This window comes from Neolamprologus brichardi, chromosome 1 (genome assembly GCF_056152115.1).
Source record: "Neolamprologus brichardi isolate AB-2024 chromosome 1, ASM5615211v1, whole genome shotgun sequence".
NCBI classification, from domain to species: domain Eukaryota; kingdom Metazoa; phylum Chordata; class Actinopteri; order Cichliformes; family Cichlidae; genus Neolamprologus; species Neolamprologus brichardi.
In genome coordinates, this window is record NC_142104.1 from 1,164,055 (window position 1) to 1,192,039 (window position 27,985).

Below are 27,985 nucleotides of genomic sequence, written 5' to 3' on the forward strand. Positions count from 1 at the left end.
AATGTGAGTCTCTCTGCAGCCGCCCACAACTCTGATTTGCTGGTGTTTGATTTCTTCAATTCATACTGACACGCACATCTGGATATGTATCTGAGATAAAACGAGGCTTTGTGGAGCTCGTTATGTCACATATCCTGTCTTTCTCCGTCTCATACTGAACGTGTATGTAAGGAATGACCTCGAGCAGCAAGACTCACGCAGGCAGAGACGAGCAAATCGAGTTCATATTTTTATTTATCGAAGCTTCAGCTCGCCAGCTTACATGGCAGCTGTGAAGCACAGCAAACCAAAGGGCTCTCTGACTGCTAATTATACCAGATAAGCCCCGCCCACGATCCACAGGGGTGTCTCCAGACGCCCCAATAAAGACAATCAGCCACATAAACCTTCATATCCTAATCATATCTTTACATTTCAAACATATCAACCTGCTGTCTGAAACGTGCACGCCGAGCTCTGATGCTCTCTTGCTGCTGTTTAATCACTTCATGTTACGGCTGGGACGGCCGCTGTGTTCGTGGACCCAAACTGAAGTTTAACAAAAAGCGATCCTTTATCATGGCTGTCAGAAAAATGTAGGGAGGAGAAACAATGGTGAAAACTAAACTATGACCTAAACTGGTGAAGCTAAAGTTAGACATGAAAAAACGTGAACGTGAGCGTGAGCCTGGAAAAAAACGAAACTTGAAAACATGAGATGAAACCAGGAAACGTGACAAGTGGAAACACAGCTGACACAAATGAACACCACAGGGGAAGCAAAACTAAACACACCGAACATGAAAACACAAGATTTTCAAAATAAAACAGGAAACACGGAGAGATATAAACCGGGACACACAAGCTTGGTACGAAAGACAGAAGGAGGGAGGAAGCATGAGAGAGAAAGGGAGGATACAACACAGGGGACAAGGGAAGAGGGAAGGAGACACGATGGGCGTACGTGGATGAACATGACGGGGAGACGGCGAGCTGAGACAACACGGAAACAAATATAACTAAACATACAATCAGAGCAAAGAATAGCTAATGCTAACTAACAGGAAGAACTACAAAGAAAATCACAACCTCCAAAAAGCACCACAGTGACAGCGACATACATTTGTTTTAAATGAAGTCTTTAGTGTTTCTGTGTTTGTGTGTTTGCAGCATCCAGCTTCCTGTTTGCCGTCTGTCCTCTCGGCTGGGGTCCTTCGTCCTGTTTTACCTGGACAGCTGTGGTCTGTCTGACTGAGTTCGACTTCCTCCCTCTGATCATCTTTGTTGTCTCTCCCTGTATCTGGTTTCCTCAGCTGTCTCTGCTATAAAACAATCATGAATATTCCTGAGTGCTGCTCTGTGGAGCGCTGTGCTCCTCACTCAGTGTTTTTATTCTTTTTCACACACAGGATGTGTCAGTCAGTCGTGTCAGCGTGTGTGTGAGTGATGACGTGGGGCCGGGCAATGTGCAGAGATGCACTTCCTTTCTACCACAGGAAGCAGATAGAGTGGGGGGCCGCTGTGCCCAGGTGCTTCTGACCACGCCCACTGGGCACCTGTAACTCAGGACAAAGACAAGCTGACTTCACGGTGTGCTCCAGTTTTTTCAAATTAACCTGTGACCTCACACGAATGCAGGAGAGCCGGTCTCACATCCAAACGTGGGCTCGGTCTGCGGATGGTTCGGGCGCAGGGACGGGGAGGCAATGGGGAGGTGACGGGGAGGCGATGAGGAGGTGACGGGGAGGCGATGAGGAGGTGACGGGGAGGCGATGAGGAGGTGACGGGGAGGCGATGGGGTGTTTCATCTGCTGAGGCGGTAAACCGAGTGGGAAGCACAGCAGAATCACACACGGACACACTCAGCTCACTCAGTGCTGAAGCTCAGACACAATACAATACACTGCAGCACAAATGTATGCATTCATTCATGCACATGTGCAAACTGATGTGCATGCACGCCTGACTCTGTGTGTGTGTGTGTGTGTGTGTGTTTGTGTTTGTGAGTGGGAATGTGTGTTTGCCATCAGGCTGGGAGCAGTGGGGCAGACATTTCCCAGAGGGCTCAGTGGTAAATCTCCCTGACAACAGTGGAACAGAGACATTAAAGTTTAACAAGGGGCTCATTAATACACACACACACACACACACACACACACACACACACACACACACACACACACACACACAGGCTGGCACAGAGGAGGAGAGGCTTATCATTACAGCAGTGTTGGTTTTATAAAGTGGCTCAGGCACAAAAGACAATTAAACACTAAACAAACAGAATATTTGTGCATGAAACACACAGACACACACACACACACACACACACACACACACACACACACACGTGCATCAGGACAGCTGATAAAAGCACAATAAGAACCCTGTGAGCGTGTTAAGGACTCTGGTTCTTGTTCCTGTGGTTTAAATGCTCTCTGATCATTTTTAACTATCAAATAAGACGATCAACATGAACGTGGACGCTGTCTGAGGGATCACAGCTCTGAGCTCGCTCTCCTCTCTTTCCCTCAGATGGCCCCGCCCCTCCCTGAGCCTGGTTCAGTTCTTCCTGTTAAAAGAGTTTTTCCTGCGTACTGTTGCCAGGCTCGTCATCAGCAGTGTGATTGCTGGGTTGGGTCCAATCTTTCCGCCCTCCTTGCTCGGAGACCCTGAGGCTGATTCAGAGTCTCGGGTTATCCTAACGATCGTGTCAGCTGGTGGATTGGTAGACTGTGCCAGCCACCACGCCACTGTGCCGCCCTGCAACCAATCTCTACAATAAGAACCTATACGCTGGATATGAATATGCAACGTACATTAAAGTATTTTTCCTAACAACCACAAACGGAGCTGCTACCAGAACGATCTGAGACGGACTCTTGATGGGTTTGTTCACTTCATTGTTTTAAAGGAAAGAATAAAACTGTCCCATCTACACAAACTGTACTGATGCAGAGGTGGGTGGGTCGGGTGCTAACAGGCACGTCAACAACAACAAATTTATTATTTCTCACAGATTTAAAATAAATTAGCTTCAGTTTAGGCTCCTTGAGTCTGTTAAACAGCCTGAGCCTGAGACAGTCAATATTTTATTGGAAACTTTAGTTGTTCCTGATTTTCATCGTAATTTGATGAATTCTGCAGGTGGTGGAAAGTTCCCGGTGCGCGGCCTCTTCCTGCACAGAGACGCGTTTGCTCCATCCGGCCTTCCCATCTGAAGCTGAAGCGTTCCCGTCCGACACGCTCAGCATCCTCCTCTTCAGTCCACTGAAACCAATCAGAGTCTCTGTGGACATCAGAGAGCTGTAACGCTAATGTAGCCCCGCCCCTTATTGTGTTTAATCACCTCGACATGAAAATGATGAGGAAGTCTGTCAATAATATAAACAGGTCTTTATTTCACCGGGATTAATTCCACATCCCAGGAAACTCGTGGATCAATAACATCAAATATTGATTTTTCTGCTTCTTAACAGCAAAAACACAAAAGAAAAATTAAATGTTTACAAATGTCTTCACTTTGTGCGAGTTTAATGCTGAGATCGGCCGACTGGCTGTGCAGAAAAATAAGCAGATGAGGATCATAGGACAAATATATGTGTGAGTAAATGAACCGTATAGAAATAAATATCACACTTTTGCTTCTTTGAGTGTTTTTAAATGTTTTTTCTTTTCTCTGAAATGTATTTATGAGACAATAAGACTGTAACTGAAAAACTGACAAAATATGAAACACCTTCGATGATTTTTATGTTTGTTTGTGCTGCACAGAACAAAATCTTTCCTGAATATGAAATTTACTGGAGGTCCGTTGGTGAGCGGCTGTGTATGAACAGGAAGTCAGACGCCTGAGCTCAGACTACAAAACAACATCTGGGCCCAAAAACTGAAAACCACAAACGAAACTTTGAATGTGAAGAATTAAAAACTGATTTTAACCTTTGTTTATATTCACTGCATAACTAAAAGTTCATTTCTATTGAATATTTACATCTTAATATTGGCGCTGGAGGACTTCCTGTAATCAGAAGAACTAACTGCGTCCAAACGTGCTTCGCCTGCACCGTCAGCATCAACACATCTGAGCTGTGATCGTTTTTAAAAACACACAGACGCACAAAGAGCCTGTCGAAGCACGCCGGAGATTACGAGGGCCTGACATCGATTCCCTGATGTAGCCTCATTGATTGCACGGTGGCCCTTCCTGCATGCATGTGTGTGTGTGTGTGTGTGTGCATGTGTGTGTGTGTGTGCGTGTGGTATCCTGCAGAAGCCTGCAGCTCTCACATCAACACACCCGGCGTGCTCAGGGAGGGAAGTGTTAAAGATCTGAGTGTCGTTGTGGAGCAGAGTGTGATGCACTGATGCAGACGCAGCAGCATCTGTCACGACTCGTGTTCAGACTTCTTCGAGCATGTCGGAGGATCTTCACACAGAGAACAACATCAGAGGCTGTCGCTGCACATCAGCACTGAGAGGAGAGCTTCCACTGGCAGACGCTGGTCTTTGTGTCAGTCTTTCATCTGCTCCATCGCTGACTCAGATTTCTCCTGGGTCGTGTGACTTCTCTCTGGACCTTCCTGTTATCCTTTCAGTTTCCCACTTCCTGTTTTATTTTGAAGGTTTAAATCCTGGTGCAGCCACAGACACATGCTGCTCTGATAGCTGTGCTCACACTGTAAATCACAGCTACATGAGCTAATGACACACCAGTCAAAACGTTAACTACAGTTGGCGTACAACTGAGCTCCCGCCTCTTACACTTTGCGCTGGTGTCGCACGTCAGTAAATCTGGCCCGTAGCGTACAACGTTAAAGCGCGACATATTTGTCCTGACCTGCGCCCTCTTATCCCCTCCCTCTGTCTTATCACCCTCAGGGCGTCTCTCCTGTGTTTTGTCCTGGAGTCTCTCTCGGAGCTTTTGAAATTGATCACTTATGGATTGTTTACGCTGCGGCGTGGCCTCAGCCGCCCTCGCTCTTGTTTACAGCGAGTAATAACGCGCCGTCTCTTTAAATGTCTGTTTTTCTGCACTGATCTCACAGCAAACACGACACAAAGAAGCTTCAATATTTTGTTCCTTTCAAAAAATCTGGCAGCAACTAAATCGGCAACAGGCTGACATTCGTGTGTGTGTGTGTGTGTGTGTTTATGTGTGTGTTTGTGTGTGTGTGTGTGTGTGTGTGTGTGTTTATGTGTGTGTGTGTGTGTTTATGTGTGTGTTTGTTGACCTTTATACTCTCCTGAGTATTTTCCTTCTCGGGCTGGCACTAGTGTACATCAAAGATCACATTTGGCCAGCATGTCGGGCTGCACACACACACACACACACACACACACACACACACACACACACACCTAATAAAATTACTCACACATCACAGTGAGCCGGGGCGACACACTCGCACAGCCACCTGTCTCTCCAGCCTCTCGCCTGCAGAGAAGTGACTCATGAAATCAGTCAGGCAATCAGCCTCCTTTCCTGCACGCCTGTCTCCTCGCCTCCTCTTCTTTCACACACACATGCACACACACACACGCATGCACGCACACACACACACACACACACACACACACACACACACACACACACACACCTTCCATCTCCTTGGTTTTCCTTTCTATTCCGATCTTTTCTTCTGAACACAATCTGCATATCTGCAGGACGTCAGGTGATTAATCTACGAGCCTGCATGAGTTCTGACACGCACGAGGCCTCGATATCATCCGGACTGTTCTGGCTGCGTTTATCGATCCTTGTCTGGATAACGGCGAAGCCCACCCTGTGGAGTGGAAATGAGATGAAAGATAGAAGAAAGATGAAGGAGCTGCTGTTTGTGCAGACAGCTGAGGAACGCTGACAGCACCACGGAGCTGTGAAGATGTTTGTCTTTACTGGTCCGACCTGACCCCGAGTTCAATCTGCAGCTGTGGCAGAAAGTTTGTCTGAGTGCACGTGGACGCAGGCCTGCTGGAGTCTGTGTTCTTAATGAGTGTAACACCGTAACATTACGCATCACATTACATTCATTACACAGCTGTGTCTGTCCAAACCAGCTCTTCATGAGGACGTGAGAGCACTGATGATGTTGACTGATTCATAAATACTCGTCCTCTGAGTTTGGTCCCTGAGCCTGGTCCTGCTGCAGATGTCTTCCTGTTAAAAGGGAGTTTTTCCTCCCCACTGTTGCCAAAGTGCTTGCTGGTCGGGGCTTTCTTTGTGTTATTGTAGCGTCTTTATCTTACGATACAAAGCGCTGTGAGGCGACTGTTGCTGTGACGTGGCGCTGTGTAGATAAAACTGAGTGGAATTATGAAGCATGGACATTTCTCTGCTTCTGTGTTTGTACAGTTAGGACTATAAGTGGCCTCTAATGTGACACAAGGAAGCTCACAATTGCCTCGTCTGCAGTATTTTAGCGAGGACCGAACAGACTGACGGCTCCGGCGTCGGAGCAGAGGAGGAAACGACGCTGCATTTCAGTGTGTGCAGGATCTGTCACTGAGCCCGAGGACCTGCGAGCGAAGCTGAGCCTTACTGAGCAGATTAGGAGGAAGATGCTCGCCGGTCTCCCTCAGGCTGCATCACCGGCAGCCTCGGTGAACGCCTTCTAACATTTACAGTCTGTTTATCTGACAATGAAATCTGCTTCCTGTTTCACTTCATCCCACTGTGAGCGAAATGACAAGAGGTTTAATTCCTATTTGCTCTTATGTTTTATGCAAAGAGTTGTTCATTTATTCATCCGTCCTGCTGCCATGACGAACGCGACATAAGCAGAGCTGTGAGCCTCCCCCTGATTCTTGGATTTAAAATTAGCAGTTCCAGCAATAAAGCAAATTTTGCCTGTGGAATTTATGTCTGTGTATGATTTACTGTCCGTTTGAACGTATGAGGAACCAGGTTTTTCTAACAGGTTCCAAACTGCAGCCCAGCGTAAATCCTGATATACTCACAAAACGCAACATATCAAAATACCAACATACAACTTAATGCTCTTCATATTCACTGATTTTAGCCTTGATGCCCCAAATCCTGACTTTGCCTATTTTAATTACATGTAATTTTGTAAAATATGAATTTTTAATGGATCTGATCAAATGAAGTTTACTTGATTTTCATACATTCGGTTTACAGCCTCCCTGAAGATTAAACATTACAGTAAATAATCCTTTGATCATGATCGTTGCCTCGTGTTTATTCAGGGTGAAAAATTATTTTTCGAGTGTGGCCACGTACCATTTAGATCTGTATCAACAGTAAAATGCTTCAAAAACATGAATTTGAGGCTGAAATGAGAACTTTACGGCTTTTATATATTTGTTTAAACTGTTAGTCTGTTAGGTTATCAAAGCAAAAGACCCCAAAATCTCAAGACTGACCAATGCATAGAGAAATATTTCTGTCTGCAGGACACAGTCTCAAGCTAAAATAGGATTTTTCTAGAAATTTAAATTAATATTATTCTGAAATACTGTTTAATGAAGAACAAACAGGCAAAGAGACAAAGCTAGAAACAGCCGTGATTGGTTGGCCATAACTGGAGGAAGAAGGACTGTTAAGCTATCAGCTAATGCTAGTCAGACTGTACATGAGCATCACTCAGGCACAGGTGGATGCTAATTGTAGCTCAATAACATTCAATTAAAATCATTGAAGTTCACTGTGCACCAAACCTGGAGCTCCGCCTTCTTGGACGGTCTGTTAGTACAGTAACAGGTCCAGTTCAGGTGAAGCTAGCAGATAGCTAGCAGCTACAGCCACCTGTGTCACCATCCGACTGTCAGTCACAGAGGCCACGCCCCTAATAATGCAAACTTTAAGCCTTAATACAATTTAAACATGTGAGTTATAGAAACATACTCCCCTGTAGGAGGGAACGATCCACAGAGACCAAACAGTTTGTGTATCAGGCTGCAAACATCAACATGTTTATTTCTGCTGTGAAGTTTTAACATGGGAGTCTATGGGGACCGACTCACTGCTGCCTCTGCTGGACGTTAGAGGAACTGCAGGTTTCAGCATTAGTTTTTTTGTATGTCTGATATTAAAAAAGTAAAATAAGGAGGGCTGGTACACGAGCTCACTGAAGACGTAACAAGACGAGATGATGAGAGAAAAAGAGCATGACGTGGAAAAAAAGACGGATATTAAAGAGAGAAATTCTCCTCTTTCCTCTCTCTGCCTCACCCCACGCCTCTCCCCAGGACGCCCCAAGGCGAACACTTGGGAAAGCGTCAGTCTGTCTGCTTATAACTATCTGTCACAGATAACGACGGGATAAACACACACACACGGAGCGGGGCCACAGACAGAGAGACGCTCCGACTGCAGCCTCATATCAGATGGTGACGTGCACACATGACCAACACACCCACTCCGCCACGAGCACTTGGAGCCATGTTTCACGAGGCGACGCGTCACACTTTCTCACTTCACGCGACGAACAGCTCGCAGCTCTCCCAGCAGAAGCTGAAATGTCTGAATTCATCGTTGGCCCGAGAAAAACACACAGGCAGCCCTCAGGACGGAATAATCACTGCGCTCGCCTGAAGAGATGTGATTTGGTCAGCAGGACTGATGACACGTTTGACGTTAAACCTCCCGGGCGGCCGGTGGATAATATCAGTGTGCAGCACAGAGTACAGTGACAGCAAAGTGCCAATTATGTTCGTTTGGTCGCTCGCGGTGACGTCGCCGGCTCTGAAACAAGCAGAGACGCGTCGCTACAGAGCAGCTGCTGCAGGATCTCATTCAGGCCTCTGCTCCTTCTGTTAGTGCCACGATAACGTGTCCCCTTCACCGTAAAACACGTTGCTGCAGGCTGGAAGAGTCACGCTAACCTCTGACACACACCTGGCCAGCAGCAGCACAGACAGTCACCTGTGATGTTTAAACATTTGTGGCTCAGATCTGAGCTGCACACATTTCGCTATCTAGGTTAGTCTGACACATCCTCGCCTTTTTAAATGTCAGGGTTTTTCTTAATTGCTTCTTCCTGCCTTTTTAAGCGCACCTGTGCACGTGTTCACGTCCCAGTTAACCTGCTTATCTGGGTCACAGATTCCCTCGACGTGACTCTCAGGCAGCACCACGGTCTTACGGGACGCCCTCCCCCCGGGATCAGGAGTTTGGAGCACCGAGGTTTAATCTGTAGCGTCCCCGATATTTGATGTGCAAACTGTTTTTGTAGGTGACGAAGTGTCTCGAGTTCATTTCGCTCCACGTTCGTGTTTCTCCCGCTGCTCGATTTCGTGCCGCTGAACCTGAGATAAACGAAATGTTTCATTCATGAGGTGACTTTTCCACGACAGCGTCGCCGCCGGATGTAAACAAGCTGACATTTTCTCACCTGTGAATCACTTTTGAAGACAAATGTCACGAGGAGCTGCTGGGAGCAGACGACGTGCGGAGCTCTGCGTCTGACAGCGACGATGTCATGTTTTTAACTGAATCATCAATCCTCCACTCGGCTTCCACCCGACTGCTGCCAGCCTGTGTTCAGACAGTCATGCATAATACAGCTTCAGCCTGTGCTGCACGTTTATTGGCAGGTATCCGAAAGCTTCAGCCGGGCTTCGCAGTGACCCTGAAATGAAAGCTAATTCTGAAATGCTGAAAACAAGTGGCCGAAATGTCCCGAACAAGCTGATAAATAATTTACACCTGTGATGATGAATAAAGTTTGAGTGCACACAAGTTGGAGGAATGATCCTTAAATCTGCTGAACATTTCTAACATAGAAACATAGAAACCAGCACAGCACCAACCTGTTACATTAACAATATGAAAGGACCTGATGTAATGTTGGTATTAAGCATCGTGTCTGTGGGGGAGCCTCACTCAGGAACTGAGGTGATCAGCTGATCAGCTGTTCAGAGTAACCTGGGACCATATCAGTGCGTAGCGTCACCTCACAGAGCTGCTAACCAGAGATGGGACTTCCGGCTCTTTTTAGAGAACCGGCTCTTCAGGTTGTTTTGTTGCTTTAATTAATTTATTATTAACAACAATATGAAGGTTATAACAGAAATTCTGTCGCTCGCTCTCCCTCTCTGTCTTTCACTCACACCACCATCAGCTTTGCTAAATTGCTAATGAAAAACATGATCAGGCAGCTGATTTCATATTAACTATTTTCACGGTTGTTGCGGTCGTGATCATTTTGTGAGGCCACATCGAAAAGGCTCAGATGAGCCAAAGTTCTACAAGTTGTGCCTCCATCGCTTGTGTCCAGATCACACGCTGCTGTGCTGCTCCGTCTTTTCACTGACACTTGTGTTTGCGCGTGCGCAGTGTGAGAAACTGCGGAGACACCCTCACTACCAATGTTGATCGGGAGCTGGTCGTGAGGTGTTAATCGCTTCTCGTTACCCCACGTATGCTACACGATGCACGACGCACGATGAAGGGTGTCTCCGCAGTTTCTCACACTGCGCACGCGCAAACACAAATGTCAGCGAAAAAGACGGCGCAGCACGGCAAGCGATGGAGGCACATGTAGAACTTTGGAAAGCTCATCCGAGCCTTTTCGATGTGGCCTCACAAAATCATCACGACCACAACAACCGTGAAAATAGTTGGATAGACACTGCTGCTCAATCACAGCTGATCATGTTTTTCCAGCATAACAGCTCCAGACCCGGAATAACCTGCTTCACCTGGTTCCATCCCTGAAGTCCTGGAAGTCATTTTACAGCATCCTGCAGTCCACACAGAGAGCATTACACATCCAAAGCCAGCTTCACACTAACTCAGGGGTGTCCAGGCCTCGAGGGCCGGTGTCCTGCAGGACACTCACCCTGGGTCAACACACCTGAATAAAAGGATTAGTTCATTAGCAGGCCTCTGGAGAACTTCAGGACATGTTGAGGAGGTCATTTAGCCGTTTAAATCAGCTGTGTTGGATCAAGGACACATCTAAACCTGCAGGACACCGGCCCTCGAGGCCTGGAGTTGGACACATGTGCACTAACTGCACAGAAAACCTGGTTAGTGTTAGTTTGGCTTCAGGCTAAACGACCAGCCTCTGTAAATGACACACGCAGGCTGGTTGCTACAAACAAACGGAGAGCCGAGCCCTGAGACGACGGCTCCGCCGGAGCGCCTGCACAGCTGGAGCTGAGGGCAGACTCCATAACGCTCATTCGCTGTAAAAATTAAACAGCAAATTGATTTTGTGTCTTGTTCACTGCTGTGATGGCGTAACCTTCACGCTGGCCACTGTCAATGACTAACAGGTTGAAGTGCATCTTTAATGTCCTTCTGCTTATGGAAAACACTCATATACACGCTGACAGCTGGTTTAAAGCCTGAGCTTTAGCATCTCAGCTGATGCTGGTTGTTGAGCAGGAAGTGACGATGGCGTGCCGAGCTGTCAGCCAACTTTATTTATCAGTGTGCGTGCACAGACTGCGTGGGAGCAGCAAGCAGACACACACACCTGCTAATTAGTCCTCAGTAACATCCAATTAAAATCCTAGAATTGAGACCTGAGACCTGGGCGACGTAGCAGCCGCACAAACTCAGTGAACACAGAAACTGTCAGTGCAGGAGAAGCTCGCCACATCAAGTCTGCAAAGACGAGCCGCAGACTTTGCATTTGTTCTGAAACACGAGATACATGATGCACCGAGTCAGGAGGGAGGAGTTATTCCCAAAGCTTCCTAACAAGACTCTTTGTTTTTTATTAAAGCAAATAAAATGCGTCCTGCAGGACTCCTTTAGTTAGCGCGAGAAAATCAGACTCACGTCCTTCTGCACATAAACTTCAGTTTACACGATTGTTTTGGAACCTTTGGATTAAAGACACATAAGGTGAATACGGCAGCACAACGCTGTTTCCTGTTGGTGGCTTATTTCAGTTTTTTTAGGACAAAACCCTGATTTGGATTTCATTTATTTAGACTCTAAATGTCCTTTAATCAGCTGAAGAAGTTTATTAGAAATGGATGAATGATCCAAGGTCACTTCAACATCTGGAATCACTGCAGCATCACAGCTGCTCTTTAAAACATTCAAGTTTCATGTAAAACTACAACAGCTTATTACCGCATGTGACTGCACATTGAGCTTTACTGCAAAATATCCCAGCGAGGAATTTGACCTTGAAGGACAATTTATAAGTTACAAAGTTTAAGGAGTCGCACGAGTCTTTAAAACATTTTGAAGTTGCTGAAATTCTGTCCCAGTGTAAATCATGTCTAAGTAAAATATCTATAATGGATTTAAGATCATGCTTAGAGGCCACAGCAGGTCTGAAACAGCTGACCCTGTTTGTTACTTTGATGGCTAAAACCTCAAATATCGTTCCTTAGTATTAAGCAGTTAGAGAGCAAACAAGGTTTGGTATCTATGACAACCCCACCTTCTTGATCACCCATCGGCACAACCAGAGGTCTAAAACCATCCTCCCCCGTACAGATGTTGTGAAGGGAGACATGATCCACAGAGACCAATCAGTTTGTGTATCAGGCTGTAAACATGTTTATTCTGCTGGAAAGTTTTAACATGGGAGTCTATGGAGACTGACTCACTGCTGGAGCCTCTAGTGGGCATTTGAGGAACTGCAGGCGTCCCCACATCAGTGGTGGCTGCATTTTCAGCCTCAGAGGTTGATGCTTGACTGAAATAATTCTCTTTATCACATTCGACTATTTTTCATGAATAGAAAAGGGCTTCAAAAACAGCAAAAACAATAAAAACAATCAGAGGAGCTGCAAAACATCCACACAGAACTCATCACCTCAGCTACACACACACACACATGCACACACACGTCACAGTGGGTAGCATTGACTCTTTGGCAACTGCTGCTGTCTGATGAGGGCTTTCAAAGTTCAAGGCTACTGAGGGACGTGCCTTTATTCGGACTGCATGGAGGAAGGAAGGAAAGAAGGAATCTAGGAAGTAAAAAAGGATGGAGGAAGAGGGTGTTGGCCAGCGAACACCATCTGCCCGCGCTGTGATGGACCACTGAGCTGTCCACAGATATTAGACACCTGCTGTCAAACACAGACAGGTGGAGAGGAGGATCGAAGGAGAGGTTTGTCTTACACACACACACACACACACACACACACACACACACACACACACACACACGCCTGATTAACCCGTCCGTGTTCGGATCATCATCGCCGTTCTGGACCAAAGACAATCAGAGGCTGTAATCGGTGGTTAAGCTGCCGTCTCTCCGTCACTTTTTACGAGTTTCCGCTACAACAAAAACACGTGAATCATCAGTGACGTCCACATCGATCCTGACACGAGGCCAGCAGTCACACTCTCCCGCTTCCTTTGTTTCCCTTCACCTCATTGGCTGCTTTATTGGCACCCGATGAGGGCTTCATAAATTAGCAGAGTGGCGAGGAGACTAAATCAATGGTTATAAACCATCAGGCGCTGAAGGGACGGCTGCAGTTGAAGTACTTTTCCTTTAATGTTGACCTCCACGTTCTCCAGGCGTCTGCTGGATAATGAAGCTTTCTATCAAGAGCATCATGAAACAAATCAAACGTCTAACCTGCTTCAGCTCTCAGAAAACGAATGGATGCTTCAGCTACCGTCAACATTTCCCATTTCAAATGCAGATAGGAGCTCAAATGATTTTATAGTCCATTAATTGCATCGTTCTGCTGTCATAACTGGGATAATGATGACACTGTGGGCGCGTCTCAGCTGAGCAGCAGTGGTCCAACTCTGAAAGTACTGAAAGACATGAACACCAACCTACAGCTGCAGCTGATGCTCACCTGTGACTCACTGACATGCTGATGAATCCAAACAATAAAGCTTTTTTAAGGGTTATAATGGCGACAAATGCACTGAAATTATTCTGCATGTCTGCAGAGTTTAACACAAGACAAATCTGTTAGAGCAAGAAAATAAGGCTACGTCCACACGTACACGGGTATTTTTGAAAACTGAGATTTTCCGTTTTTGTTTTAAAAAATAATCCCGTCCACACGTAAAGGTAGAAATGAAGGAAAACGCTGCTAGGAACATGCCAAAGCAGCAGGTGGCGCTATATTCCTAACCGTGCAGAAATGTTGGCCAATCAGAAGTCTAGAAGCCTCGGTGGGAAAAAGTAAACAAAGCTGGGGCATAGAAGCAGAACCGAGTCGTCTGTGTGGAGGGACAGTAACTGTGTGTGTATATGTAAGCATTTAAACACTGCAGAGACAATTAACAGTAACAGTATTGTAGAAATTCATTTCACTGAAACAATAACGTGGCGCACAGTGTGACGTCAAAAAAGGCGCACACCTTTGACGCTGCGTTTTCTCCGTTTTTCTCGTCCACACGTAAATGCAAAAACGGAGTTTTAGAAAATATCCACCCTGGTCGGAGTTTTTAGAAATCTCCGTTTTCAGTGACCAAAAACGCCGTTTACGTGTGGACGAAAGGTGCAAACATAGAAAAATCTGCGTTTTCAAAAATACCCGGGTACGTGTGGACGTAGCCTGAAAGGAACATTTTATCTTCAGTGGTTCTTAAAGAACTGAAGACGATGGAAATTCACCTACATTATCCCGCTGATCTCTAAACATGAAGCCCAATCTGAGCGCTCGGCACACTTTGTTTCGTTTCGTGTTTGACAGATTTTAGCTGCTGTTGTCACGGTGATGTAGTGGCCAAACTAGACCTGCGAGATGAATCTGAAGATCAGAAGTGTCATCACTCCACAGACAGGAAGAGATACTGCAAAGTGTTTCTGCTACATCAACTCTGAAGTGCGTCAGTGTCGCCGCAGGAAGCTCAGCACAGGCAAACGACATCTGCAACAATACTTTTATTTTCTTTATGAAAAGTAACCATAAAACACGATGTGAGATTTAAAGAAACAACAACAACAAAACGACAGAGTCGTAATTTCTCCAGCGTGATATTCAGGCTGCTGCGAGCTGTTTGATGCTCTCGCTGTGAAGCCTGGTGTGGCCCAAACCGCGGCTCTGTGAGGGACGCTACAATAAATCCATCACAGCCGGTCACTTTCTGTCATCATACGCAGGAACTTCAGTTTCACCTCAGTTTCAGTCTAATGTGCACAGGTTACAGAGACGAGACAGTTATTAATCCTCTGATCTGACTGCAGAATTTAAAAAACAAACTTGCATATTTCCCCAAATGTCTGAACATTGTTTTCCATTCTCTCCTTATCTGCAGTCACGCTCCAGGAGCGCCTCAGACACTCAGGCAGCAGCTGCTTTATCGGCTCATCAGCACCACGTGTGCAGAAAAATAACGACTCGATTATGCTGCGGCCGCAGTTTGTGCGAGTCCACGCCGCATTAATGTAATAATCAACGACTGCTTCGCTCCAAAACACAACCGCCAGAAGCAGATCGCTGCCAGGATAACCGCCCAGAGACTCCAACGCGAGCACGCAGCCCGGCGTCATCCCCGCTGTCGGAGTGTGACCGGCCGTGACTCAGCAGCACCGACGGTAATCGCACACTTCAGCCACAGAAACACGACAGAGCCGACAAAAAGGAGCACGGGCGAACAGCTGCAGCATCGTTGCCCAAATTCATTCATCTTTGCAGTTCTGTGCAGACACAGCGTGTAACCACAACATCAGACATCATAGACTTACTTACACTTATGTAGTGCTTTCCTACTCAAAGCGCTTTAGACTACGAGTCTCGTCTAAGCAGCTCATCTAACATTCACATACTGATGCATTGTGTGCAGCTCAGTTATCCAATGATACCTGGACACGTTCTGATTGGTAGAGAACCTGCTACATGCACCAAAGCACTGAGACCTGCTGAAGCTCCTGGTGCTCACAGTCTGTGCTGATGATGATGCTCGGAGCTCCGACCGTTACACACCAAGTCATGGCTTCATGGCTGAGCTGCTGCGGTCCTGAAACAGCTTCGTTTTACAGCGAGCGCTTCAGAACAACTCACTCCTCCACAGACGTTCGTAAAGTCATACACCTGTGACAACGGGACTGAACACACCTGAACTCAAAGATTAAGAGGTGTGGCCTGATGCTTTTCTCTCAGTAAAACCAGAGCTCCGCCTTCTTCAACGGTCTGTTCGTGCAGTGACCTCACAGCAGCCATATTATTGGTCACATGATGTCGTTAAAAGGCTCCAAAAGGCTCCAACAGCACAAACACGATGCAGAGGTCCAGCTCAGGTGAAGCTAGCAGCTACAGCCGCCTGTGTCACATCCACCCGCATGTCAACAAGAGCAACTGACGACCCCCTAGCAACCTTTGGTCACTAGGGAAAGGTGCGTCTCCCACGACAGGTAATCAGAGATCACATCAGGACGTGAAGCATCACTTCATAAACACCCTCTCATTGGCTCACATTGATTCATTTCAGGTACAGATGAAATATAATCACACTGCTGCTCTGTTGACTCGCTATCAAAAAAAAAGAAGATTTATTATCAGCTGAGTTCTGTCACATGCAGCTGATACAACGCCAGCCAATCAGAAATCAGTTTGACACCGAAGACAGCCAGCCAGCAACCTCCCATCACACACACACACACACACACACACACACACACACACACACACACACACACACACACACACAGACAATGACCTGCTTGTTGATGCTCTCTGAGGAATAAAATGAGTAAACTCACAACACACGAGGACTTTTTTGTCCCGCCGTGACCTCTGAGGCCGTCTCAGAGGACGAGGGTGATTCTGCTCTCTACTTCCTGTCAGGAGACCCAAACCAGCAGCTCATGCCTGCTTCTTTCAGGACAGGGACTCACTCGAGCATCCTTTTGGATTTTACTATCAAATACATTTAAATGTACTTTATTAGCATCACACATCAAAGTCTGACTGATGCAGAAAAACACCAGTCAGGATGTGAAACTGATGAAACAGACAAAACCACCTCCATCCATCCATCCATCCATCCGGGTCCCACTCGCGGGGTCACCAGCCCAACCACGGCCTCCTCCCTGGAGGGCATGCCCGGAGTAGCTCACCTAGGAGGCATCCTAGTCAGACAAACTACCCCCAGCTGGAGAGGCTGCTATGAACCATGTGTCTAAGGAGAGGCCAGCCATCCACAGGAGAGGATGTAGCTCCGCATCAGCTTTCTGCTCACCACGATGGACCGGTGCAGCGTCTGCATCGTTGCAGCCACGGCCCGAATCTGTCCATTTCCTCACTTGTGAACAAGACCCTGAGGTACTGGGCACTCCACCCATTACTGGCTGAAGGCGTGGAGGCACTGCTTCTCATGCTGAAGGACACCACCTGACCAACAGAACCACATCATCTGCAAAGATGAGATCCTGCTACCTTGACTGCGCCTAGAAATTCTGGAAATCCTGTCGATAAAATGTATGAACAGAGTCTGTGACAAAGGGCAGCTTTAGTTTCTGTCCTGGAGAAACTAAAGCGAAAGCTTCCTGTCATATGTGTGCAGCTGTGTTAGTGCACCGGCCTGTACCTGAGGACGTCTTCTGCTGGAAACAAACAACCTTCTGTAATGGGAAGCAAATGAGAGGAAGCAGGAACAGCTGGTGCGTTGACGAGCGAGTACATGAAAGGTGTGATGAACAAAAAGTGCCTTCATGTGACGAGCTGACGACGCGTCAGGTGACCTTTTTCTGCAGATATGAATTCAGCTGAACTTTGAAACTTTGCCTTGCCGCTCAGCTCGCCCTGGACACGACATGTTTAAAAGTTCTGATGGCGAGGACAGAAATACATAAGCAACACGCACGCCTTCTAATGTACGCTCAGCCTTAATGAGCCAGAGGGAGAAGCCCGAGCTGTGAGCACATCAGTCCTGTTTCATCTTCAACGAAGAATAAAATCTGCTGCTGAATTTATACAAACGCCTGCGTTTAGTGACAGCTGACAGGATGATTTCAGTTGACTCGGAGTTCATGCAGATGAAGCCAAACGTGTTTCTTTGTTTACGTGGATGTCGGTAAAGGCAGGAGAGGAACGTCTGCAGATGCTCAAAAACAGGAATCACGGCACCGATGAGCTGTTCCCACTGATCCGAGATCAGCTGCAGTCGGATGTTTGCGGCTCTTTCCAAACCTTTGTGACTTTTTAAAAATGCATCTCACAAAGATGGAAATGTGTGTCGGAGCTGCTGAGCGCCTTTAAGGGCGGCGCTGCGGCGCACCTGTGATACAGCCACCTGTTTAAATGTTATCAGCGCGTTACGTGGCTGTTATCAGGCGTTATCACGCCACAGAAACGATTAGCAGGCAGCTTCCTCCTCCGACGAGCAGGCTCAGCGGGCTGTTGTCACCTCATTTACTGGAGATGGAGACATGCAGGAGCTGTGGTGGACTGACCGCCGGGACCACGGCGCAGCCTACCTGCTCCTGCACGACAGCGAGGTGGAGGAGAGCGCATCAAGAAGAGGCTGAGTGCTGGTTACGGAGCACCGAGGACATTTGTGTTGTTGTTGCTTGTGTCCAGCTGATCTGAAGGACTGTTTTATGTGTTGGTATCCTGTGACGTGGACGCCTCGTATGGAGGAAATCTGGGGTTACGTGTCCTGTGAACGCTCTGAGCTCGGTCCTCTCTGGAGCTACACACACTCCCATTACTTTATCAGCTGTTTTTAAACTTGTGTAAAAGTTTGACACGGTGTTCGGGTCGACTGAGGCGCAAACCGCACGATGTGAAGATGTTTGTCTGGTTGAATAAATCATCTTTATGGCGTTAACCACATTCAGAAAGCTTGTTTGGGATTATAAGCCGGAGCTCAGCTGTAGCTGTTGTTATCAGACGTGCGTCAGTGCGTTTTTACGCATATTAATCATGATTATTACTGATGAAAAGCCATTTAATGCTCTAATCAAGGCAGCTAATGCAGCTGCATGCAGGTGAAAGATGAGGAATAAAAAACACTTTTGTCTCACTTTCTGTGAGGATTTCTGTAAACGACACACGTTTGTGTCACAGTGTGGCAGAGGCAGACTGTGTGATGAAAAGGACCCAAAATGCAGACACCATGAAACAAAACTTAAATGTTAACAGAAAGCGAGCCGCTTATTAAGGCTGGTGAAAACAAAACAAAACAAAAGGCAGAGGAGACGCTAAACAATAACCTAAACTGGGAGAGAGATAACATAGAAACCCAAAACATGGACACAAAAATACCACACACAGAAGCTGGAAACATGACACAAAGGACCTCAGACGACCTGACAACGGCTGTATCCCTGCAGGGTGTGCAGCCTTAAAGGCCGCATTTTAAGGCTGATTACGTCACAGCGACGCGACGAAGGCTGTCCCAATTCGAAGGCTGCTCAAAATGCGGCCCTCAAACGCGTCCTTCATTTCCCTGAATTTTAAGGATGTGGCGGTGTAGACTTCGTGGCCCAACATATCCCAGAATGCATAGCACGGTGGTGGGTGTGGATAATTTTGCCAAAAAAAAAAACGGTGGATGAGGGGCGCCGAAGAGTAAACTTTAAGTAAGTACTGAATATTATGTCACTTATTTATGTGCAAATGTTTAATAACGAAGAACATTAAAACATTCCTGTTGGCCACATGTCGGCAAAGTCATGTGACATTAGTGACGTTTGTACTAACTTGGTTTTAAAGCCTTTACTTTAAAATATACGCCGTTCAATAGCTGAGCTTAATCAGAGAATGATCAAAGCTCATGTAGAAACAAACAAATGAACAAAAGATTTTCTCCTTCATTTCTGTCAAACAAAGCTGTATGAAACGTTTCCAGCTGTTAGTATCATGGTTGCTAGGCAACCTGAGCAGCGCAACGGAGGCTAGACCGTCCCATTTCACAAGCCTCGCACTTCCGACCTTAGCGGTCTTTGAGTACGCGCCCTTGAGGATCGTTGAGGCTGCAGACCCTGAATTGGGACACAGCCAATGACACACTGAAAACAGACTTAAATACACAGGAGGTGATTCGGGGAAGTGGGGACACATGGAGGAACAGCTGACTGACATGAGCCTAATGACAGGACAAGGGAAGTGAAACTAAACACAATGAACAAAGAACACACGACTCCTTCAAAATAAAACAGGAAACACGAGACAGACTTGATAAGATAAGACACGCAGCATGAAACACAAAGAGCGAGGGAAACTTAAATACAGGAAGAAAACACAAGGAGTCTAATAACCAAACGAACTAATCTAATGAACTTAAACATAAACAACATCCAAATAAACTAAAAGTTAAAACGCCGGGTCAACAGACACAGGAACATGTAAGCACACAGATGGAGTATAGTTAATACACTGCACAGAAAACACACATGAAGAAGAAGCTGCTTCGTGCACAAAAACTAGCTGCACGGTCGAGGCAAGGGAGGAAGAGGAGGAGAGAGTGAAGCTCTCATCTCACAACTGGAGGGCGAGAGACACTGACAGACAGAGAGAGCGAGGGAGAGAGACACTCTGTCATGTGGAATGTGGCAGTTTGGCCTTGAGCACTAATTACAGACTCTCTCTCTCTCTCTCTCTCTCTCTCTCTCGCCGTCAAGGCCAGTCAACCAGAAGCTGCACCCACAATCCTTTGCAGTAAAAACACAGAGCGCTCTGTCTGCTCCACTTGTGCTGATCGTGAGCCCTTCTACAAATGCACCGCTGCTTTCACTTAATTAAGTCGCTCGTCTCGTTTATTTGAGGAGGAAACAGAAAGAAAACAAGCGAGAGGACGAGGAGGTAAGGCTCGAGGTTTGGTGAACACCTCCCCACACGGAAATCTTTGGAGGATTATTCTAGATTATTACAACTTTGGCATCATTGTGACCCAGAACTTCCTGGGAGCGTCTCGGGATCCTGCAGGAGGCGGAAAACCTTGCCTGGAAAAGCACATCTGGACTAGCTGCATCGTGTTCACAACTGTGTCCACGCCACCACCCGCCTGCACGGTGGCGTGAGGACAATACCCAATCAGCCTTTCAGGGCTGAGAGGTAAAAAAGAAAAGAGGATACCTAATAATATATATATAATAAAATAATCAAAGGACTAAACCAAGAGACCAAAACTCATCAGCAGGATCAAAACTCTGTTTGAAATGAGCTAAAGAACCTCGTGTGAACTCCATCACGGCTACAACCAAACCTTTACATGAACAGGCTGAACTTTGGTGCCTTCTGGAGATCAGCTCATGATCAGCTCCAGACTCCAGAGCACCATCATGAGGTTTCTCGTCAGTGTGTGGAACCCTGTGTGAGGGTTTCAGGTGAGATCCCTTTAAAAGCAAACGTGATGCCACAGCGACGTTTGACTCCACGGCACAAATCAGTCTGAGGAAACTTTCCAGGCTGGACGGAGGAGAGAGGCAGAGAGGGTGGACGGTGTAACCACACTGCTGTGACAGCTGACATATGCACCCACAGGGTGCTACACGATGACATACTACCCCCGTCCCACAGCTATCAGTCACAGCGTTGTTATTCCCTCACCTCCTCCATCTCTCCTAAGCGTTTACCCTCCACCTCCTATCATCCATCTGCTGCTCCGTGTCTAACAAAACCTGTGCTGCTGCTCATCAGCTGAAACTCCACTGCACCATAAATGTCTCTCACGTGCAAAATGAGGGAAGAAACACCAAATATCATCATCATCATCAGTCTTTGTTTAAACACGACATCTGTGGCTGTGAAAAGCTTGCGGTCAGACAGACTCAACGTCCACGAGCAAAACAAAGAGATGCTGAGCGCCAAAATAAGACAATTATTCCAAAACGAGCTAAATTTCCCTCAAACATGTTGATTTAATAATTGCTGGAAACAGCTGATGTTATAAACCTGCAGGGAGCTCGGTGTTCAGGATGTTCGTGTCTGCAGGTTTTCATGACTTTTTTTGCATATTTCTCACATGTAAGAAGATTGTTTGGTTTCAGTTTGGACTCATCAATAGAAGGATGACCCCCCCAGATGTGTAACCTCCCGGTCTGCTCGAAAACAATTGTTTATGTGATCTTTTATTAATTACAATAAAATAAAACAACTCTGGGAGAAGCTAAACCACAGCAAAAACATCCTGATGCTGCGACGTCTCGGTCTGAGGAGTCAGAGCGAGAAGTCCACCTGGCTTTGGAAGAGACGGCTGGACTTCACCATCGTGATCATGTGAAATGGACAGCAAGCATCTTCTGCACGAACTTCCTTCTAGTCAACATCAGTTATTCCAGTGTTGCTCAGAATGTTTGCTGGACACACGTAGTTGTGCTCATCTCACTGTGCAAAGTGCTGAAGTCAAGATTTCTGATGGAAGATGGTGGAGCGATAACAGCTTCAGACTAAAGCCACAGCACGCCTATGTGCACATGCACGCCTATGTGCACAACTGTGCATGCGTACTAACACAAGTGTGGCAGACGTCATGAAGCAGAGGTCCGTCTGAAGCCTAATAATCAGTCTGGCGTCAGCTGAAAAAGGCTGTAATAAGCTGAAATGACAGCGTGCAGGACAAACACACACCTGTAACGTATCATCAGACAGGTGACACACGGGGCTCTGCAGCCTCCACCAGCAGAGTGTTTTTCAGGATGTGGCTGTCAGGTTTCATTTGTTATATGAAGACCTTCCACAGTTATGCTGTTACACCAAAAACAACAACATCTCCGTTCACCTCACAAACGTTATTATTTCACGTCACTGCCTTCGGCTCCACTCCGATCACTGTCAGGAAAAGCAGTTTCACTCACCATGCAGCACCAACCTTACCAACAAGTCTGAATATCTTGGATGATCACCACTTCCTCCTTAGCAGAGAAGGCAAAAGTGAGCAACATTACGTCCAAAGCAGGGGGGCGGGTATTTACCTGCTTGATACAGGTGTTAATGCAGGCGGGGCGTCACTACGTCAATCTTAAAAGGCAGTTTGATTTAAAAATGGTCAACGCTACAATGTTAACAGCTACCTGCCATGTCGGTGCCACTTCTGAGGTCACCACCCACCTGTCTCTAAAACCCCTAATCATACAATACCCCCCCCCTCCACACACACACACACTGCGGTTATGAGGGAAATGATCCCTTTAAACCAAACTGTGCTGGTATGTCGTCGTTTTCAGCCCTGGTGCTTCACACTTGGCTGGCAGTGATTTTTCCTTCACTCTATTTGACTTCGAAGTCTTTGTTTCACAGAGCAGCACAGGAAGCTGGATATTTGTGGTGAAAACACTTTTAATTCACACTAACAATAACAAAGAGCTCCGGCTGCCCTAATTATTCAACTCGTGCATCGGCTGATTTGTAATCCGCAGCAGGGATATTGGATAATTAGCACGAAAACACAACAGGAAGTTTGTAGTGGAACTACAGAAGTACAGTTACTGTAGCATCACCAATTAAAGCCTGTTAGGGAGACAGTGGGAATACTCCACTCTCTCTCGTTCAGGCTGAGCCGGCGGAGCTGCTGTCAGAGCAAATTAGAGCAGGAAAAACACCGGAGAGAAGTCCTCCTCCTTATCTTCCTCCAGCTTCTCCTCACTCCCTCCAGCTCCCCAGTGTATCCCCCTTACTCATTCACCCAGAGACTGAGAAACACACACGTATGCACACACACAAGCACAGAAAAGCACACACACATATATAAATATATATGTTCACACACTCACACACACAGTCGTGTTTTCATATCTTAGTGGGGACATCTAATTGACATGATGCTTTCCCGTTTACCCTGATCCTAAACACACCCAACTGTACCCTGACACTAAAATCACATTTTTAGCCTCACAAACATCTCCATACTCGTGGGGACCAGCAGCTCTTATGGGGACCAGCATTTTGTCCCCATAAGAGCTGCTGGTCCCCACGAGTTTGGTAAACTTTCAATTATTGGTCCCCACAAAGATGCAAACACGGTGCACACACACACACACACACAGGCATGAATGACACAGACCCAAATTGAGATTTGAATATGCATGAGCATATGCAGCCCTGCATGCGCACACGCGTGCACACACACACAGAAGCGTATAAAAGCACGCGTTCGGGATTGATCGCCGGCTGCGGTGTGAGTCGTAGATCTGTCAAACTAACGAGACGCCTTCACCTTTGCTGCGTGTTTGCACCATTAGAGCTGTAAATTACACACAGCACACCTGATCCATCAGCACAGGAGGTCTGCTCTCTGACTATTACTCATGTTGTAGCGCCATAAATCTATGGATTTGACCCAGCTTCGTGTTGGAGATGAAGAGCTGACAACAGCTCGTGAAATCATGAAGGCCCGATTAATTGGAGGCACAAAGACCTGCTGAGATTCACCTGTGTGCAATATTAACCTCAGTGTCAGTTTAACTTCTCTCTGATTATATCAGGTAGGTTTGGACTTCCTGTGCCTACCAGACACATTTACGTCAATGCTAAAATGTGAAATTATTTTCAGATGATGGCTGATCTGCTCAAATGGGAAATGGACTGATTCCTACACCAACCAGACATAACATTATGACCACCTGCGTTGGCCCCCCTGACCCTTCGAGGCGTGGCCTCCACTCGACCCCTGAAGGTTTCTGCACCAACGTGTCAGCAGCAGGTCCTGTCAGTCCTGTAAGCTGTGAGGTGGGCCTCCGTGGATCAGACTGCGTCCAGAACATCCCACAGATGCTCCACTGGACCGAGATCCGGGGAAGGAGGCCAAGGCAACACCTCAAACTGGTTGTTGTGCTCCTCAAACTGCTCCTGAACCGTTTCTGTGCATTAGTGCATCGTCCTGCTGAAAGAGACCACAGCCATCAGGGAGCACCGTTTCCATGAAAGGGTGCACACGGTCTGTGCTGTTGTCTGTGGGACGTGTCAGAGTCACATGTAGATGGTTTCCCAGCAGAAGATCCCCCAAACTGTCACACTCGCCTTCTTCCCATAATGCCATCCTATGATATTTTTCCCATTGCCGTGATGTTCCAGCAGTAACAGCGTGAAAGACTCTCATTGGAAACCCTCCCTTCCCTCCCCATCAGTCCCCTGTATCATCAGACTCACTACCAGCATCACTTTATGGCTGCTGAGATAACAGCGAGCCGCGGTTCATTAGCAGCTCTGAAGCAGAGGCTCCATTATCAGGCGGGAGCGGTCCCAGGAGAAAACATCACTCTGTGATACTTTTCAGCAGGATCAGGCTGCACGACCATGGAGTCACGCCATCCACCAAACGAGGCGGCTCGGCTGTGGACCAAATCCACAGTTAGGGATTTTATTCAGTGACAAACACACAAACTCTTTCTGCTTCACATGCATTTCTCACTGAGGGAGGAGGACCTACGGGGCGTCACGTCCTCCAGGAGGATGAGGTCCACACCTCCACCTGACCACCACACATCAAGGAGATCAGCGTCAGGTGTTTGAGTGTAACTGACGGCACCTCTGCAGGACTGGCTCAAAGAAGGAAGCCAGCAGAGGGGCTCTTTTGACAGGATGATTATTTTCTTTATTAATATTTCAGGAAGTTATGAAATTACGGTAAGATACAATTTATGTGTCTCAAATGTGGACAAGACATTAAAAACAACCTAGAAAATAAGACACCAGCTTCATAAAGTAGTGGAGCAAAATATAATGTTCAACAAAAGAGCCCACGCGGGAAAAATGTCCCAAAAGAAAAGAGATTTGTGTCTTTTAAAGGTGTCAATGAGTGAAAATGTAGATCAAATCTAATGAATGTTTTTCAGATGAGCGCTTTTCTCCTCTACCTGAGCCCCCACGGCGCACACGCGCACTTCTGTCTCAGTGATGGACGCGCAGACAGCAGCTCGGGTTAGTATCTTGCCAGGATACTTTGTCATGCACACTGGAGCTGCCGGGAATTGAACCACCAACCTTCGGACCTGCTCGACCTGCTGAACCACCGGATATAAGAAAAAACCCAAAACTGGAAGATAAGAGAAAAATGCCCACGAAGTCAAATAAATATCACGACTATAGTGAGAGCGCAGATGTCAGGTGTCCACGCCGCACAGGTGACACAAACCCACTGACACGGCTGAACGTGCTCCCCGAACACTTTTCTGGTTCGTCGGTTTATTGAAATCGTGTTTTCACGAGGAAACACAGAAACAGACACAAACACGGAGCGTGAAATGAACGCGACGCTGTGACCTAACAAAGGAGACCGGGCCGGCGGAACCGGACGGGACATCGCCGTCACCGCAAACTCTGCCACACATGCGCGCGCGCACATCTGCAGTCTCCGTTACCTGGCTGACAGCTGCGGCTGTCCGGGCGGGGTCCCTCCCGGTGCTCGGACGGCTCCCGGTGCTCTCTCAGCCTCCTCCCTGCAGCCGGTAAATCCAGCGGATCCGCGCGCGGGCGGTTCGGTTTGTGTGCGGATCAGCGTCCGTGTGCGCGCGCCTGTGTGCGCCGTTCCTCCCGGCCGAGCTGAGCCGAGCTGAGCTGAGCCGAGCAGGAGGAGAGAGGAGCCCGACAGGGCACACACACACGCTCTCTCTCACACACACACACTAAACACGCCCAGCCAGCCAGCCACGCTCCAGCAGGACCCGCCTCCTACCGTAACACCCCCAAAAAAGGCTCAGGCAAAAAAGCGACGCTGATTTCCAGCATCAGACACAACAGAAGGCAGCTCAGAGGAAAGACTTGATTTTATGTTTCATCCACACAAAATATTTGATCTACTGTGAAGATGCAGAAATGTACTAAGACCTGCTGACCTTCATTAATCACACCGACTCCTTACATTAGATAAATTGATCAAATCTATGCACAAAGCTGGACTGAAAGACAGCACAGAGGCACTAATCATGGCAGCACAAGATCCATAGAGGCTGGGGTCTATCACACCAGGTAAGACCCCAGGAGCAGGCTATGTAAAGATGCAGGGTGCAAGATGCTAGCAGCCAGGGCATGCATGGAACGCCATAACCAAGTGGCCGGCATAGTGTACAGGAACATCTGTGAGGATAAAGATTTGTTTCTATATACAAATCCAGATGTAATCCTTTATTTTCTGATGTAGTTCTCTCCGGGTACTCCGGCTTCCTCCCACAGTCCAAAGACATGCAGTTATGTGGTGAATGTGGAAATTCCAAAAGCCCGTAGGTGTGAGTCTGTGTCAGCCCTGCGACAGACTGGTGACCTCTCCAGGGTGAGCCCTGCCTCTCACCCTGAGACAGCTGGGATAGGCAGATGTGACATCTTTGCACATTGCACTTCATGGAGTCCCATGTTGATTGTTCTTGGAGGAACGTCGTCTCATTTTACTGTGTACTGTACCACTGCACATGGTTGGAATGACAATAAAGACACTTGACCTTGATCATGGAAGGCACGGGTGAGGTGGAAACGATGTGCACGGGTGGGGTGCTGCGGTGACTTACCTGCGTCTGTGGCATCAGCCGGACGCGCCGCCAGGCTGTACAGCAAAAATGAATCTGATTGACGATGTTTGCTATTAAACTTCCCATCAGTCTTAACTCGTCATCTATTCAAGTTTCCACTTGTTCTGACACATTTTAATATACACCTGACAGTTACAGAACCGACCTATTAACAGCAGTTATGGAGGTCAGGCGCTAACACCAGCCTTTGGGAAGCGGCACAGTTTCACTGACGGACGGTTGGAGCGTGTCAGCCTCACTCTCAGAATGATAGATGAACCAGGTGCTCTCCTGCTCACTCTGTGCGCTGAGAAATGCTGATTGGGGGGTTTCAGGTGTCGCATCAGTGCGTTACCTTGGATATGTTGGATTTGAGCAGCGGTGCCATCAGTCACACTGACAGCCAGTCAATTAGCCAGCCAATCAGTTGAGAGCCTGGGTGAAAAATGCAGGCTGGTGACTCGATGCTCGGTGGGGTTGAAAGTGTGCACACCTGCCGTGCGCTCAACAGCTCAGACCTGTCACCGTCAAGGTTTCATCTTCTGCAAAACACCAGAGAGGGAAGCTTGAGCGGCCGGCGGGAGGTGGACAAAAGAACATGAACTTTTAATGAAGAAGAATTTGATTGCTCGGACAGCTCGGCGGTTTTGCTGACTGATGCTCCTGCAGTTCAGCCTCCAGTGCCTCAGCCTCCGTGGGATTGCGGTAGT

At 47.2% G+C, this 27,985-nt stretch overlaps 1 protein-coding gene across 1 annotated transcript in view; it reads right to left on the reverse strand.

Annotated features, from left to right (window-relative positions):
- dok4 (docking protein 4) overlaps window positions 1–26,375 on the reverse strand; it is a 56,294-nt gene extending 29,919 nt beyond the window's left edge. The window contains exon 1 of the mRNA XM_087848363.1: window positions 26,136–26,375. The gene's annotated coding sequence lies outside the window, so the exon portion shown is untranslated. The remainder of the gene's footprint in view (window positions 1–26,135) is intronic.
- Window positions 26,376–27,985: the final 1,610 nt, after the last annotated feature.